We start from the raw sequence: 16,453 nt of genomic DNA, 5'->3' as shown, positions 1-16,453 counted from the left end.
TTAGTCTACGTTTTATGCTCTTCTTCTCTGCCTCGAGGATGATAATCTGCTTTGAAAGTAAAACCTCAGAATCTCAGTGAATCATAGAATCATAGAACAGTTAGGGTTGGAAAGGACCTTAAGATCATCCAGTTCCAACCCCCTGCCATGGGCAGACACATCTCACACTGAACCATGTCACCCAAGGCTTCGTCCAACCTGGCCTTGAACACTGCCAAGGTTGGAGCATTCACAACCTCCCTGGGCAACCCATTCCAGTGCCTCACCACCCTAACAGTAAAGAACTTCCTCCTTATATCCAATCTAAACTTCCCCTGTTTCAGTTTTAACCCGTTACCCCTTGTCCTGTCACTACAGTCCCTAATGAAGAGTCCCTCCCCAGCATCCCTATAGGCCCCCTTCAGATACTGGAAGGCTGCTCTGAGGTCTCCACGCAGCCTTCTCTTCTCCAGGCTGAACAGCCCCAACTTTCTCAGCCTATCTTTATACTTGACTCCAGAGGCAGGAGGTCCACTGCAGAAAGCAAATATTCCAAGAACAACATTAAAACCCTGAGAGCTGACAGAGCTGTGATTTAACAGTGCTGAACTGAGACAATCTAACAGGAGCATATGCAGAGGCTGTCACCAGCATTAAAGGGAAGTCAAAGGCCAAGGGACTTTTCTCTGGGGGTTATCAAACTGCAATCAGATGAAGCTATTTTCATTCGGAGCCATACACCACTGAGACCTTATTTGGAATATTCTCTGATGTGAGGAACACAGCCAAGAAATGCATGTGGATCAGCTTCGGAGATGTGTGCTTGGAGGGAAGAGCAGCTCCACTTGACCTCTTCATTGGGTGCCTGAGAACAACGTGGAGCCTCCTCAAGGCTGAGCTATGGGGGCAAGGAGTATACTTGGAATAAGAGTGGCAAATTGAAAGCAAGGATGGCAATATAAGAGAAACAGCACTAAAATGAAATGGCAGGGCTTCTCTTGCTTCTAAGGAGTGATAGGAAAGCACTAATCCAGAGTTTTGCTCCATTTGAGAAATAAACTTCTTAATCTGATGCAAGTAATCAGCCCCCTTCCTGTGAACAGCCACCTTCTGCTTCTGACATGTGTAGCCTGGATTCTTTCTACCTTGCTTGTGTAGTAAATACTACTAATAGACTCAGCGTAATGGGATGTTTCTACACTGATCAAATATGGCTTGTGGTCAAAGGCCCAGATCTGAAATTCCTCACTGGGTCTTGGGTGTTTGCCCAGGCCCTTTGATGGTAGCAGCTAAATCACAGAACCGCAGAATCCCAGGGTGGAAGGGACCTCAAGGATCATCTGGTCCAAGCATGACCTAGACTAGATGTCCCAGCAGCCTGTCCAGCCAAATATCAAGTGTCCAGTGCTGTGGAATCCACCACTTCCCCGGGGAGATGATTCCAGTTGCTGATTGTTCTCACTGGGAAAAATTGACTTGACAGAGAGATGTATGGTGGGAAGTCTTGGGGAAACCAGGCTCCATGAAACCTCTGGCATCACAAGAAGAGCAGCGCAATATCCAGGGAGAGCAGCATGTGAATCCCCCTGGTCAAGGATTCACATGTTGCCATGAGACCCGCTTGCAGCACTGCATGCAGTTCTGGTGTCCTCAACATAAGAAGGACATGGAGCTGTTGGAGCGACTCCAGAGGAGGCCACGAGGATGATCAGGGGACTGGAGCACCTCCTGTATGGAGACAGCTGAGAACATTGGGGCTGTTCAGCCTGGAGAAGAGAAGGCTGCGTGGAGACCTCAGAGCAGCCTTCCAGTATCTGAAGGGGGCCTATAGGGATGCTGGGGAGGGACTCTTCATTAGGGACTGTAGTGACAGGACAAGGGGTAACAGGTTCAAACTGAAACAGGGGAAGTTTAGATTGGATATAAGGAAGAAGTTCTTTCCTGTGAGGGTGGTGAGGCACTGGAATGGGTTGCCCAGGGAAGTTGTGAATGCTCCATCCCTGGCAGTGTTCAAGGCCAGGTTGGGCAGAGCCTTGGGTGCCATGGTTTAGTGTGAGGTGTCCCTGCCCATGGCAGGGGGGTTGGAACTGGATGATCTTATGTCCTTTCTGACCGTAACTATCCTATGATTCTATGATTCTATGTCTGCAAAGGTTCAGTCTCAGCAGAGGAATGTGACCTTCCCTCCCCAGAGCCCGCAGCTCCACCAGTTCCCAATTGTTTCAGCAGGAGCTCAACATTTTGCATAATTCTGTAAAATTGCTTTTATTGATTAGCCTAAATTGCATTGGGCACCCATTAAGCCAGTGGGTCCCCCTCCCTGCTTCTGCTTTGCTTGGCCAATAATGAGACGTACAGACAAATGATTATACAGGGCTCTGGCTGGCTTATGGCATCAATCCTTGAGACAGGGGTTTACTCCTCAGTTAAACATACTTTGGAATTCTCTAATACTCAGTCCTTACTCTGACCTCTACGGAAGATCTGACTTGCTGGGATAGTGAAGCAATTCCAGCTATACACAATCCCAATACATCCTCTAAATTGCCCCTTTGTGTTAAACCCCTGTGAATTTCAACTGTTCAGAGCTCAGGCATGGCCCTAGACTTGCTCACAAAAAGGGTAACTCCCATGCAGTTGAGACATGGGGTTGGAATACTGAAGCAACACGTTCCTGAACCACAAATTCTCTGTTTCCCAGGTTTATTTAGGAGACCACAAACATCTTTTCTATATGAAAGCAGAAATGTGTGCTGCAACATGACTATTTATAATGCTGCTTACCTACTAGATAGCCATGTAAGAGCTATCAATGGGAAAGAGTACTGACAGCAAGCTAATGACCTCCTGCTGCTCCATAAATGCCTTAGCTTTGCTCCAGCACTGGCTTGTGCAATGGGAGGGAGACAGTGATCCTACACAATGCTCCAGTGCAATGACTTTATTCTGTTTCTACCCATCATTTTAGCATAAGATACAAGAAAGGGAAGCACAGCAGCTTCTGTGATGCCTGATGCAAGGAAACCATAGTTGCTCGATGTGTAATTCTCTTCAAATTAGGACTAAAAGCCGAGAACTTTCCTTCCAGGAAAATAATCTGCTCTGGGAATGATTTATTTTTCTCTTTCTCTGTTTGCCCCTTGTTCCATCTGTAAATAAGGTCTCCTGCCAAATGGCTTTCTGTAAGATTAAAAGTAGGAGTAAGATTGAAAGCTGCTTTTCATCCAGTTGTCGAAGCTGCCTATTTGTGATGAGAAATGCCGGGAGAAGGTATAGATTTTCTGCAGGACGTCTCTCTAAAGTAAGGCAATGGTATTAAAGTAATAAGAATTTATGGCCCAGATTAGGTGGGAATTCATATCATAATCTATTCCCTTCTGAAATTCGGGACTTCCCAGAAAACCATCCTTTCCATATTCTAATTCCAGACTCGTGTATCCCTGAGCTTCCTCAGTTACCAACCTCACAAGGTGTGCACTAAGAGCATTACACTACCCTGGTGTTTCAGTATCCCTGAGCTTCCTCAGTTACCAACCTCACAAGGTGTGCACTAAGAGCATTACACTACCCGGGTGTTCCAGTATCCTGCTGAACCGGTAGTGTGGCAATTGGCACTGCTCCATTAGCTGCACTCCCACGGGGCCTCACTCTTACCTGGTCTATTTCCTGGGCTTCAGTATGTGCTTAACCCTAGATTTACTCATGAAAAGGGTAAATCTCAATGAACAGTAAGGGGATGGCTTCTGAAACACAGAATGAACAGAGCCAGAAGCCTTAAGCAGTCTGTTGGTGGATTACGTCAACTGGAAGATAGATTTTGCTCCCTCAGGCTCATCAAATAATCTGATTAGCTGGCACTGATTATGCTGTGCATGATGTGCTGTGTTCTGTAAACCCAACACAGAACATCCCTGTTGCCTTGGACACTCCTGGAGAGCCTTCCTTACAATAAATGCCCTTTTCACTCTCTCCAACCACTAACTGTGGCTCATATTTGGGATATATTAATCCCACCTGATGATACTGCTCACCTAAAGCAGAAAAATGCACGAGTTGTTGCCTCTCAGCTTCACAGCCAAACCTATGGCCACTGAGTTCAGTATCTCTGATGTTTGGAAATGTCATCAGTGGGGCTCATAAAAGCCAACCGCAGGAGGAGGGAGCTACCTAACCTAGGTATCAAGCCAGGGGTTGTGTAATGTGGTGGTTTTATTTAGCCTCAGTGAGCAGCGTTGGAGGAGTCAGTGTTGCGCTCACCCCCCAGTCTTGTCAACACTCCCTCTTCTGCAGGCAGGAGCATTTTCACAGCATCACAGAATCCCAGACTGGTTTGGGTTGGAAGGGACCTTAAAGCCCATCCAGCTCCAACCCCTGCCACGGGCAGGGACCCCTTCCACTAGAGCAGCTTGCTCCAAGCCCCTGTGTCCAACCTGGTCTTGAACACTGCCAGGGACGGGGCAGCCACAGCTTCTCTGGGCACCCTGTGCCAGCGCCTCAGCACCCTCACAGGGAAGAGCTTCTGCCTAAGATCTAACCTGATTTTGTAGGGGTTCTGGTGTTTGGTAGTATTCAAATCTCTCATTGCTGAGGGCAAGAGATGCTGGCCATTGCTCAGAGGAATCCAGCCTCTCTAGGCCTGACATTTCATACAGCAATGAGTTTATGGATTTTAGCCCATTTTTCTCATGGGCTTTTGTCTCAAGTCCTCACAAATGTCTTAGATGCCCCTAAAGGATCTCAGGTTGCTGGTTCCTTTTATAGCTGCATTGTTGTCACTGTCCTCCCTCATGACCTTCTTTAAGAGCCCATTCAGAGCTCTTTGTGTTTTCCCATTTTCCTTTCCCCTTTGTTTTTAATACTCTGCTTCACATTTGCCTTAATTCTCTCCCTCTTCTTCTTCTCTTCTTCCTCGCCCCGCATTCTTTCGCTGTGACAAACCTGCTGAAGCATGCTCAGAGCGGCAGCAGCCACGCTGTGCTCGCCATCTGGGATGGGCAGCTCCTGCAGCCTCCCTGAGTTTCCAGAACCACCCTGGACCGCAGCCACGCCATCCCCTCCCAGTTTCCCATTTTATTCCATGTCTGTTGCTTTTCTGTTGGCCACCCAGCACAGACTCCTTCGCCTCCTCAGCGTCTGCCCAACTGAGGGAAGATTCCAAGATTCCCAACCATATGGCTCATCCCTTCAGCTGGAAAGCCCCATCCTGATGGATTTAATCCTTCACCCCTTTCCTCTGCTTGCTGTGGAACCATAAAGCATGAAATACATGGTGCATGTTGAAGCTTTCAGTGAAGTGCTCCCCACTTTTAACAAACTTCTTTTGCTATTGAAATACATTTCAAATGACTAAGGTGATAACTCAGTACATGCTTTTGTCATATTTCTGCTGAGTTTTTCCTAGCTGTATTTTTTTACTCCCTACCTTTCCTACCTATTTCCTATGTCTATACTAGAGATCAGCCCTGAGGAGGACTTGCGGGTGCTGGGTGAGGGGAAGCTCCCCATGACCTGGCTTCAGTGTGTGCTTGAGCCCAGAACCCCCTCTGTGCTGGGCTGCACCCCCAGAGTGTGATCCCCCCCAGAGGGAGGGGATCCTGCCCCTCTGCTGTGCTCTGGGGAGACCCCCCCTGCAGTCCTGATCCAGCTCTGGGGCAGCAGCACAAGAGGGACCTGGAGCTGTTGGAGCGAGTGCAGAGGAGGCCATGGAGATGCTGCAAGGGCTGGAGAAGCTCTGCTCTGGAGCCAGGCTGAGAGAGCTGGGCTGGGTCAGCCTGGAGGAGAGAAGGCTCCTGAAGGGGAGACCTGAGAGCAGCTCCAGTGCCTGAAGGGGCTGCAGGAAACCTGGAGAGGGGCTTGGGACAAGGGCCTGTAGGGACAGGCCAAGGGGAATGGCTTTAACCTGCCAGAGGGGAGACTGAAATGAGCTCTTAGGCAGAAGTTCTTCCTAAATTACAGGTCTCAGTGTGGCAGCTTGTAGCAACACCCAACAGCTATAGCAGGGAAGAACAGATTTGTTGGGGCCATTATGTATTCTCTGCCTTCATTCTCATCTGGACAGGGGGAACAGTGATCTAGCTGTAGTTGAACATTTTGATGTTTCAAAGTAAGATGGGGAAAAAAAGCCACAAGTGTGAGATTTACTGGGTGTGAAGCTGAGGCTGACTCAGAGAGAGGATGGAAAAATGGTAACAAATCAGTCAACCATTTAAAATATCCTGTTCTCAATAGCTTCAAAAGCTGTGCTGCCATTGGAATTCTGTGCATTTCTATCCCATACCCTTTATCAGTTCAGTTGCAAATCTTCCTTCATCATGAAAAGCCTGAAAACACTGAATAAAGCAAAGGCAAGAGCAGGATTTGAGATGCTGGTGCAAGGAGGGAGTTCTGCATATTCAGAGTTCAGCTAGTGAGGAATAACCATCTGGTGAGCACGTACAGCTCTGCTTCTGGATAAGCCAGGGAGGAATTGCCTAATGGGAACCAGCACTCTGCCTGAGAGCGAGTAGTTACCAGGGTAAAGAGAATTACATAAGGGTAAGATCTGCACTTACACATCACTAACTAACCAGATGTAATCTCTGCTCTCTGAGCTGAGGCAGTCCTGCTGCAGCACAGGAACACTCCATGCCAACGTAAAATATTTTGGGTTTTGCCTTTTTGCTTACCTGAAGCACAATTTTGCTTCAACAAGTCCCCCAGGTATTGTACACAGCATCCAGGAATCTGCTACTGTGAAATGTTTTGACTCTTTCTTTCTAATTATAGCTTTTGGTATCATTCTCTTGGTTGTAAGCAGGGTGAATCAGAACAGAAACGTCAGGGAGGGTGGAGGGAAGAAACCTTTTGCTAACAGTGAGCATCAGGGCAGAAGAAACAGGGCACCTCGTGAGTGTGATGCAAAGTGCTCATGTTTAATAGGAGAAAGTGGCAATTTGCAATTGTGGATTGTTCTGAAAAAGATCCTGAATTGTAAATTCTTTGCAGCAAAGGAAGGGAACTTCCCAGACATCTGCCTTGCTGGCTGACAGCAGGGCTCACACACCTTGGAAGCACAAAGGGGTCCTGCTTCAGGCATTCTGTGCTCCATCCTGGCTGCTGCACAGGTGCTGGTGGTGTGCCTCTGGGATGACAGGGAGCAGGAACCAGATGATTTTTCCAAGCACAAGCACAGGTTGAGGGAGACTGGATGGAGCAGCCCTGAGGAGAAGGACTTGGGGATGTTGAGTGAGGAGACGCTCCCCATGACACGGTTTCAGTGTGCACTTGAGCCCAGAACCCCTCCATGTGCTCTGCTGCCCCAGAGTGTGAGCAGCAGTAGAGGGAGGGGATTCTGCCCCTCTGCTGCTCTCTGAAATGAGCTCTTAGGCAGAGGTTCTTCCCTGGGAGGGTGCTGAGGCGCTGGCACAGGGTGCCCTTCCCACCCCAACCAGTCTGGGATTCTATGATGCTGCAAAAACTCTGTGGCTTATGCGCGCCTCCTGGATTTCATCGTATCTGTGAGTTCTGACAAGGAGATGTCCAATTAATTCTTCCCTGAGCAGGCTGTTTCTTGTTCTAGAGGATCTGGAAGGAAATCAAATTGATCAGGGAGAGCTGGGATGGCTGAGGAAGGTGGGAAGAAAGCAGTGTTAGCAGAACAAGGATTTATGATGTTCGAGAAGTGGGGGGAAAAGAAAGCTGGAAGACATATATGTGCAAATGGTATTTATAGATGTGCTCGAAGGCGCATGGTTGTGCCATGGGTTTATTCTGAGTTACAGAGGGCAGTTGCACACCCTCTGTGTGAAGGCACACAATCTCCAAGGCATGAGCAAATTCAGCTCCGCGCATCAGAGCTCCCAAAATAACGTATTAAGCTGTCAAATGGATATGACTGTTCCAAATTTCTTATAGGGATTTGAAATTTGTCCTTAAATTGGTGGAATCAATTTGAAATTTGGGATGGAATGTAGGAAATTAGTGCTTGCCAAAAGAAATAGAATTAGCTTTCTGACATTTAAAGAAGAAAAAGATGATCAAATAGCAAATCTATTGAGAACTGGGTTATCAAGTCATGTAGATTTTGATTTCTCTCCAAATTAGAAGTCTGACAGCTATTAGTGCACAAATTATATGTGTAAATATCAATGTTCTGAAGCACTGAAAGGTCATTGTTGTTGTATTTTATTGTTTAGGTCTAGAACAAATGGCAGTTTTTGCAGATAAAACCATAGTTGTGGCCTTAGGAATAGCGTCACCAAGGTCAAAATGTCCCGTAATTTGGAGATGCAGCCAGGATCTGCTTTGGAAGCTAACAGCTCTGGTAACAGTGTTCTAACTCAATTTTGAAATGATCATTGAATCATAGAATCCTGGAATGGTTTGGGCTGGAAAGAACCTTAAAGCTCATCCAGTTCCAACCCCCTGCCACGGGCAGGGACACCTTCCACTAGAGCAGCTTGCTCCAAGCCCCTGTGTCCAACCTGGCCTTGAACACTGCCAGGGATGGAGCAGCCACAGCTTCTCTGGGCAATTTCTTATGCATGATGGGAGTTTGGTCCATTTAAGCTCTTTTCTGTTGTGAACATACTCCTATGTGAACATGCTCCTAATGTGCTGCAGTGCTCTATGTTGGGTTTAAAATGTTTCCATGATTTCCAAATGTTTTTTCAACAGGTTTAGGTAATATTCTGGAAGGATAAGTGATATTTTCCCCTAAATTACATATTCCATGTATTTTCATATCCTTTTCTGCAGTCTAATCTATAACAATTATTTCTGGACATTTCCATTGCTGTACAGTCGAGGCAGCATTTAGGATTCACCCCAGTACCAGCTCACTTACATGACAGCTCTTCCGTCACCTTTCCTAGACGCCAAGAACAAGGGATCCATTTGCTGAATTATTTCTAACCACAGAGAGTTCTCCTTAGCTCTCTTTAAGAGAACTAATATTTCTTTTGCATGACTTATCCACGTTCATCTGGATCTTATATGTGGGTGGGTGAAAGAAAATACACTTTTCCCCATCTTTCCTATAGCTAAACATCCATAATTATGCTTCCCAAAAGACAATTTAGTAAATAACTCATCTGGGAGAGACAAATCACATTTGCCCTCCCCCCCCCCCCCCCAACAGTTTTTCATGTTTAGAGGGATCTAATTTAATTGCAAATGGAGACAAATTTCTCTATCAGCCTCCATAAGTAATTGCATTTTGCATGTCCTGACTCTGGTTCTGGTTGTTTGTCTGCTGTACAAAGGCAATTTCTCTACCAAAGGCATCACCACTCTGCTTGAACATCTTGGGTGCTTTTCGTTTATCTGCTCGAGGCAGAACGGATGGATCCACCTGGCCAGAGCAGGATGAGTTTCCCAACACAGCACCTAGCTCGAGGCATTAACTAACAGAATCCCCTCTATAACCTCGGCTGGGAACAGGGGATGAAACCACAAGAAGAAAAAGTGCTGGAGTGTCTGAGAAGGCCTGAAATGAAAAGTAGGTAGTGCAGTAGGAAAACAAAAAGGCAGGTATCAAATGATGTAAGGCACAGGAGGGAAAAGCAGGGAGGTGGGAATTCTGTCTGTGAGCCTACAATAAGATGCAGACTTGCAGTTCTTGAGTAGAAAGCAAAATGAAAATATTGCATAGTCAGTACAAGTCAATTTCTAAGGGATCACAGACTTGTAAAATCCCAGCCTGGTTTGTGCTGGAAGGGACCTTAAAGCTCATCCAGCTCCAACCCCTGCCACGGGCAGGGACACCTTCCACTAGAGCAGCTTGCTTCAAGCCCCTGTGTCCAACCTGGCCTTGAACACTGCCAGGGATGGGGCAGCCACAGCTTCTCTGGGCACCCTGTGCCAGCGCCTCAGCACCCTCACAGGGAAGAGCTTCTGCCTAAGAGCTCATCTCAGTCTCCCCTCTGGCAGGTTAAAGCCATTCCCCTTGGCCTGTCCCTACAGGCCCTTGTCCCAAGCCCCTCTCCAGGTTTCCTGTAGCCCCTTTAGGCACTGGAGCTGCTCTCAGGTCTCCCCTTCAGGAGCCTTCTCTTCTCCAGGCTGCCCCAGCCCAGCTCTCTCAGCCTGGCTCCAGAGCAGAGCTGCTCCAGTCCTCTGAATCACGGCTGTGAGCCCCTCCATCACGGTTTATCCACCACACACAGGTACTCCCTGCCAGGGCACTGGAAGGGTCAGTTATCCCTGGTACACCCGACGGCTGCTGCCTGTCCGTGTCATCGCAAGGGCCCTTCATGCACGCTGAGCTCCACAAGCGCTTCCCCTCGCCGTGTTTCCCCGTCCCACCGCGCTGCGAGCCGCCCGCTCACCCCCGTCCCCCTCCGGGCTCCGCTCACCTCAGCGGGACACCCAAGGCGGGAGGGCAACCGCCGGCACCGATGACATCACCGTTCTTCCCAAAGAGGTACGCACCCATTGGCCGAGGGCTCCGCCAATGGGCGCGAGGCATGGCGGCAGGCCGGGCTGACGTGCGGGCCGCTGGCCGTATGGGGGTTTATTTTGCTTTGGGCCGCTCCGGCCGCCGCCATTAGAGGAGCCCGGGGAGCGGGGCGAGAGGTTCACCCCCTCTCCCCCCCGGCCCCCTCCCCCGGCCGCGCCGGAGTGGGAGCGCCCGCCGCCGCGGCAGCCCGCCGCGCTGGGAGAGACCATGTCCTGAGCGGGGAGAGCAGCGCCGCAGCCAGCGGGCCGGGGGGTGGGGGGGGGCGGCGGCGGCGCGGGGCGCAGGCGGCTTCCAGCACCGAGCGGGTGCCTGAGGGACGGCTCCCGGCGGCCAGGTAAACCCCTGTCCCCTCCTCGGGCTAGGGCGGGCTGCGGGGAGCCGGGAGCAAGCCGAACCGAGCCAGCCCCGGCTGTTCCCCGGCCGGTGACCCGCCGGTGGAGCGGGGCTGGGGTCGCCCGGCTGGGCCGAGGGGCGGTGCGGGGTCGGAGTCGCCTCCTGTGCGGTTCCCTGGCCCCGGTCCTGCCCGGAGGGGGGGTTGCTCCGGTGGTAGGCGCTGGCAGAAGGGCAGCCGCGGGATGCGGGGTTGCTGGGTCCCAGCCGCGCTGTGTGCGGCACAGGCTTCGGGGATCCGCGATGCAGCACCGAGCGGCTCGGTACAAAGGCAGGAAAGTCCTTTTTTTTTCTCCTGTGGCCGCTTCTCCAAGCGCGGGGCTGCGGTAGCTCGGTGTGCTGGGGTGAGATCATGCCTCTGCTGCCTCCCCCTCCTTGTTTTTCCTCTTGGAGATGCCTGTGCTGGGCTGTGTGCTGGGGTGGGTGCTAGGAGCTGCTTCTACCTGTGAATTTGGATAGCAGAACTTCCGTAGTATTGCATGTAGTACAGTGTCACGTATTGCCGATGCCTTATCAGACGTGAAGTGCGGTGTATTGCCAAACAGAGCTTGTTTTTGTGAGCCGAAGTTTAAACAAGATGGGAAAAGTTGGATTAATGAGGCAAACATTGCTTGGCTCTCCCTTTACAGCCCCACACTGCGGCAGCCTGCTGCCAGGGTAAGGTAAACTTCTCTGCGGAGGTCATGGATATGTCTGGGAGTGCTTGGAGTGACAAAAGGCTTCTGGCTCTCCAGTGCTGTATCCCTGAGTGGGATAACTGATGGGGGAGCATGAATCTGGGTCTCCTGCATGGCAGGCACTGCTCGGCTGTGGTGAGCTGCTGCCGCTGTGACTTTTAGTGCTAACAGGAATGACAGCTTTGTCTAGAATTCTTTGGAGCTGGTGTAGTAAATAAGTGTTGTTTGATGGGCTTTGTGCTGTGCTTGAACAGGCTCTACTCACTATACCAGCTGCTTGGTGGGGGTGGGACTGGTGCGTGAGTGCAACGCATTGGCGAGTTTAGAGATGCAGAAAGTCAGAAGGTGAATCATAGAGTGGTTTGGGTTAAGGGACCTTTAACGATTGTCTGGTCCAGCCCCTCTGGAATGAGCAGTGAGGTGTCTTCTGTGTAATAACCTCAGCTTCTCTAATGTATACTGTGTCAAAGCTCATCCTGGTGGGAGCAGAACCTTGTAACAGCAGTTCAGGAGAGGTTTGTTGCACTCTGTTTTTTTCCTTCTGCTCATGTAGCATTTTGCCTGTGGTGACCGCAGAAGAGAGCTCTGCAGCCATTTCTCTTTTATGTGTGTGTTTTTGTTTGTTTTTTTTCAGCGCTTACTCAGAGAAGGGGGAGCAGGTAAGCAGCAGGAGGTGTTCTGGAACTCTGTTTGCCTCCTGAAGGCCAAATTGGTGTCTCAGCATGAGGATTCTGTTTAAAAGATCAGTTCTGATTTAAGTTTGTCACAGCTTTAAAAGCAAGTGATGCTTTTGGATGAATTGCATTTTGTAGCATTAGTGAAACTCTAATTATGTGGTGTAGTTCTCTTGATTTAAAAGGAATTGCGGACTTTTCTTATGCTGAAGTAAAGACCAGCAGGTGGGGGTGACCGATGAGGCCATAGCCTGTTATTGCAGACTTGTAGCCATTAGCATTGTCTCAGAAGTATAATTAAACACATTAATTTAATTGGAATGTGGAGTGGCATAAAAGCATCAACGGGATTCATCACAGAAGCATGTCTTAAATGGGAGACTGGGTAAAACACAAGATTGGTCAAGACAACATTTTAAATTTTCATAGTGTATGTCCATTCTAATGGTACGTCATTCAGTGTGTAAATTCCTCAGGGATGGCAAATCCCACCTGTCTTTGGTGTTCTTTGCATAATGGCTCTGTAACTTAGTTGGAACTGTAAGTAGAAAACGCTTTCCTGACTGTATGGGAGGTTATTTTTAATACAGTCCATCAAATAATCAAATGTACTCCCGGGCACTTTAATGTGAGGTTTACTGGCTCCTGCCTACTGGTATTAACTTAGGTGTTAACGTTTCTCTTTCCAACTTCTCTTTGCCATATTGGGTTAAGATAGTGCAGAACTTCAGGTCAGTGCATTCTTTATCATGGTGTGCCATCTATGAGTTGTTGCAAAACATTTAAACTGCTACTGCAGTTCTGTTAGAACGCTCATGCCCGTTCCTCCCCCTAAAATGTGCAGACTGGGTTATCTTGAGCTGTTCAGAATTTATGTCAATAAGTAATCCTCATTTTAACTGCATGAATTATGATCAACAGTCTCCTGGTACTAAAATGGAACTAAGCTTGAGTTTGGCATCTGAAAATGGCTGGCTTAGCTGTAACAGAGTTCTTCGTCTTTTAGGTTTTACATAGTACTACATATGAAGTGAGGCAAAGCTGAAAAGTTTTCAGCATAGCTGATGCAGACCTTCCCACTTGTCAAATGGAGTAGCTTGGTAAAATCGGTTAAATAACAGATAATTCTATCTTTGTAGTGTCAGTTGAATGGAATGGGTTATGCCTTAAAAGGAAAATGCTGTCTTCTAATTCAGATCTCAAACATGAGGAGTTCGGCCACTTTCTTGGTACTTACTCTTTTGTAGCACTTACTGTATAGCTGACATTGCTTTGACTTGCACAGAATCACGTTGATTGTGTGACTGTTCGGTTTTGCATCATCAGCTGCTGAAGCACAGCTTGTCATATGTATGTAGTTAATTCTTTTGGAACTTTCTTGGCACACGAGATTAATAATAGGACTTTTATCTGTGGTGTTTAACAGTTAACATGCTTGAAAAGAGCTTTAACATCAGTTCTGAAAACGTGCTAGGCTATAATAATACAGGTGATTTTGTCTTTCCTCCTTTTGTGGCATGCACAGGTTCTCAGAAGCTCTGGAGTCAAACTGGAGTTGTATCTCTCTGGCACTTTTCATAGCACCTTTTTTTTTCTGTGCTGCTGGCCCATTTATCCAAAAGCTCATTTTGGTGAAGACAAAGGATGTTGGAGATGAGCTCTTGGTTAGGGACTGTAGCAATAGGACAAGGGGTGATGGGTTCAAATTGAAACAGGGGAAGTTCAAGTTAGATGTAAGGAAGAAGCTCTTCCCTGTGAGGGTGCTGAGGCGCTGGCACAGAGTGCCCAGAGAAGCTGTGGCTGCCCCATCCCTGGCAGTGTTCAAGGCCACGTTGGACACAGGGGCTTGGAGCAAGCTGCTCTAGTGGAAGGTGTCCCTGCCCGTGGCAGGGGGTTGGAACTGGGTGATTTTAAGGTCTTTTCTAACCCATGCCATTTTATGATTCTAAGATGAGAGGTGGTGTGGAAGGGGGAGAAGGGAATGAGTGCACTGATGTTTGAAGAAGGAACTGTCTTCAGGAGGGGGCTGATGCAGAGACCTTGAGTCTAGAAAGCAGAAGAAATGGTATATTTTTTTTTACCGTGGAGCATGGGAGGGCACTACATTGGGAAGAGTGGTAGTTGCCTATGAAGCAGCCAACTTTGCAGGTCTTTTGCATCTTCTGTACAACAGGTATAATTAAGTTGGCATTTTTCCTTTCTTGTTGTTTGGATATAATCTCTTCCGCTTGTTCTTAAAACAAGGATACTGTTGCATCTTTCTAGTAAAATGGAGTTGGTGTTTTTTTGTTTTTGTTTTTTTTTTTTTACTGAGAGTGGCTGCTAATTTTGCTTGCGTTCCCATGTGCAGTTTAAATTAATGAAAGTTATTACAAATGCTGGAGAAGGCACAACATTTGCAGCTGTCTTGAATGTTCAGTTCAGAATTGAGCTGAAAGTACTTGAAGTGATGAGAACTAGATACAAACCAAATACCAGGAGTGCAACCTGCCATCCAGGGGAGGAAAGTCTGTGTCCCGTCCCATGGCAGGGGGTTGGAACTAGATGATCTTAAGGTCCTTTCCAACCATAACTATTCTGTGATCCTGTGTTAAGGTTTAAAAACCCTCCATGTGATTCAATGGCTTTGGTTGGATTTAACATCTAGTCTTGAGTAGCTGTTTTGACTAAAACAGAAGTCCGAGTTACTGAGTAGTTTACAGACATCAAGAAACTTTTCTGCCTTCTAGATATAGAATAGAATCATCTAGGTTGGGAAAGACCTTCAAAATCATCAAGTCCAACCATTACCCCAGGACTGCCAAGTCCATGACTAAACCATGTTGCTAAGGGCCGTGTTGACAGGGTTTTTGAGCACCTCTGGGTGAAGACACCCATATTGCAGCTCCAGGAGCTGGCTTTCCTGAGCTAAAGAAAACTGTCAGAACTGTTGTTTATGTGACTCTGGGAAGAAAAATGAACTTGTGTGGTTTATTTGGTTTGCAGTAGATTAAAATTATTACTGTCAGGTAATGTTCTGGTGGCTCTGAAGTTGCACGCCTTCTTGTAGGTCCCTTCATTTGAAACCCTTGCAGCTGTTGGTGCACAGTCAGTTGATTACCTGGGAAGAAAAATGACACTGAAATTGAATAAATGTGGATAATTCTAGCAAAAAAAAAAAAAGAAGGAAATTTGCTTTGTGAAGGTAGTTGTTAGTTTGAGAAGTCCTCTTTCTTACGGTTGTAAGGACTGTAAGTGGCTTGTGGAAGTGCTGGCTTGTACTTCTTTCCTTCAGGGTAATGGACTTGAAAGTATTTCTTCTGTCTCCATTCATCTTCCTTGTATCTAAGCAGGGATTCAGTAGACAGCTGAATTATTAGTTGCTGCTGCTCCCTGAAGGAGTTTAAGACTACAGGTCTGAGACTTAAGTCCTCTGCAGTTCCAGGAAGTGTCGAGTACATACTCCTTGTGCATGCCAGGCCTCTTCTTTTTTAAAGTTCACACTACCATGATAAGTCAGGAGAACTTTGTACTTGGTGTCTTAATGTCTGCCTGTCATATGACAGATTTAGATTAGACACGAGGAAGAAGTTCTTCCCTGTGAAGGTGCTGGCTCAGGGTGCCCGGAGAAGCTGCACTGTTCAAGGCCAGGTTGGATGGGGCTTGGAACAAGCTGCTCTAGTGGAAGGTGGCTCTGCCTGTGGCAGGGATTGGAACTGGATGAGCTTTAAGGGCCCTTGCAGCCCAAACCAGTCTGGGATTCTATGATTTGTGCCCTCTGTAGGCTGAGCTTGTGGGGTTGGGCTTTGGATGCAAAGGCTTTCCCTTACTGTGTGCTTGTTGATAGCTAATTTTTATCTTGCTGAAGGATTGAGGTGGTTTGTTGGACTATTTGCATTTTTGTTTTTGACCTCCACATTACTGTTTAGCTTGGGAGGGATAAAAATAATCATCACCTCAGGGCTTTTAAATGGTTTATTTAAAGAAGGTTCATCAGGGTTGTCTCTAGCAAGTTACTCCCACCTCCAAAGGCAGAAAGTTTACTTAGAGCTGTTAGTCTGAAACTTTCTAGCAGCTCAGAGCACAGCCTTGCAATGGTTAACTTAGAGTTGCTGGATGTGTATTGTGAGCAGAGCACAGATTACTAATCATAAGGTTAAAAAATAAAAGAATTTATATCACTCCTCTAGAAGGAGTGAAATTCGTTTTCCTTATATTTGATCTTTGGTACTAGTTCTTTGCACTATGTTAAGCAGCATCTTAGAGAGTAGTGGGTTTTGTGTGCTGTGTTAACAGCATTTTACCTGTTTTTTACTTCT

At 47.6% G+C, this 16,453-nt stretch overlaps 1 protein-coding gene and 1 long non-coding RNA gene across 2 annotated transcripts in view; one reads left to right on the top strand and one right to left on the bottom strand.

Moving 5' to 3' along the window:
* Positions 1-294: 294 nt before the first annotated feature.
* LOC133282574 (uncharacterized) lies at positions 295-7,240 on the bottom strand. Its single transcript, XR_009747660.1, has 3 exons — positions 6,645-7,240; positions 4,918-5,219; positions 295-877 (listed from the first exon to the last, which is right to left on the bottom strand). It is a non-coding gene; the product is annotated as an uncharacterized LOC133282574 (long non-coding RNA).
* Positions 7,241-10,488: 3,248 nt separating this feature from the next.
* ZRANB1 (zinc finger RANBP2-type containing 1) overlaps positions 10,489-16,453 on the top strand; it is a 48,052-nt gene continuing 42,087 nt past the window's right edge. Inside the window, exon 1 of the mRNA XM_061478578.1 lies at positions 10,489-10,748. The gene's annotated coding sequence lies outside the window, so the exon portion shown is untranslated. The remainder of the gene's footprint in view (positions 10,749-16,453) is intronic.

Source organism: Pezoporus flaviventris, unplaced genomic scaffold (assembly GCF_033815535.1).
Source record: "Pezoporus flaviventris isolate CSIRO_AGI_PZ_B2104156 unplaced genomic scaffold, CSIRO_AGI_Pfla_v1 ptg000129l, whole genome shotgun sequence".
Taxonomy (NCBI): Eukaryota; Metazoa; Chordata; class Aves; order Psittaciformes; family Psittacidae; genus Pezoporus; species Pezoporus flaviventris.
This window is presented reverse-complemented; position numbering and strand designations above follow the sequence as displayed.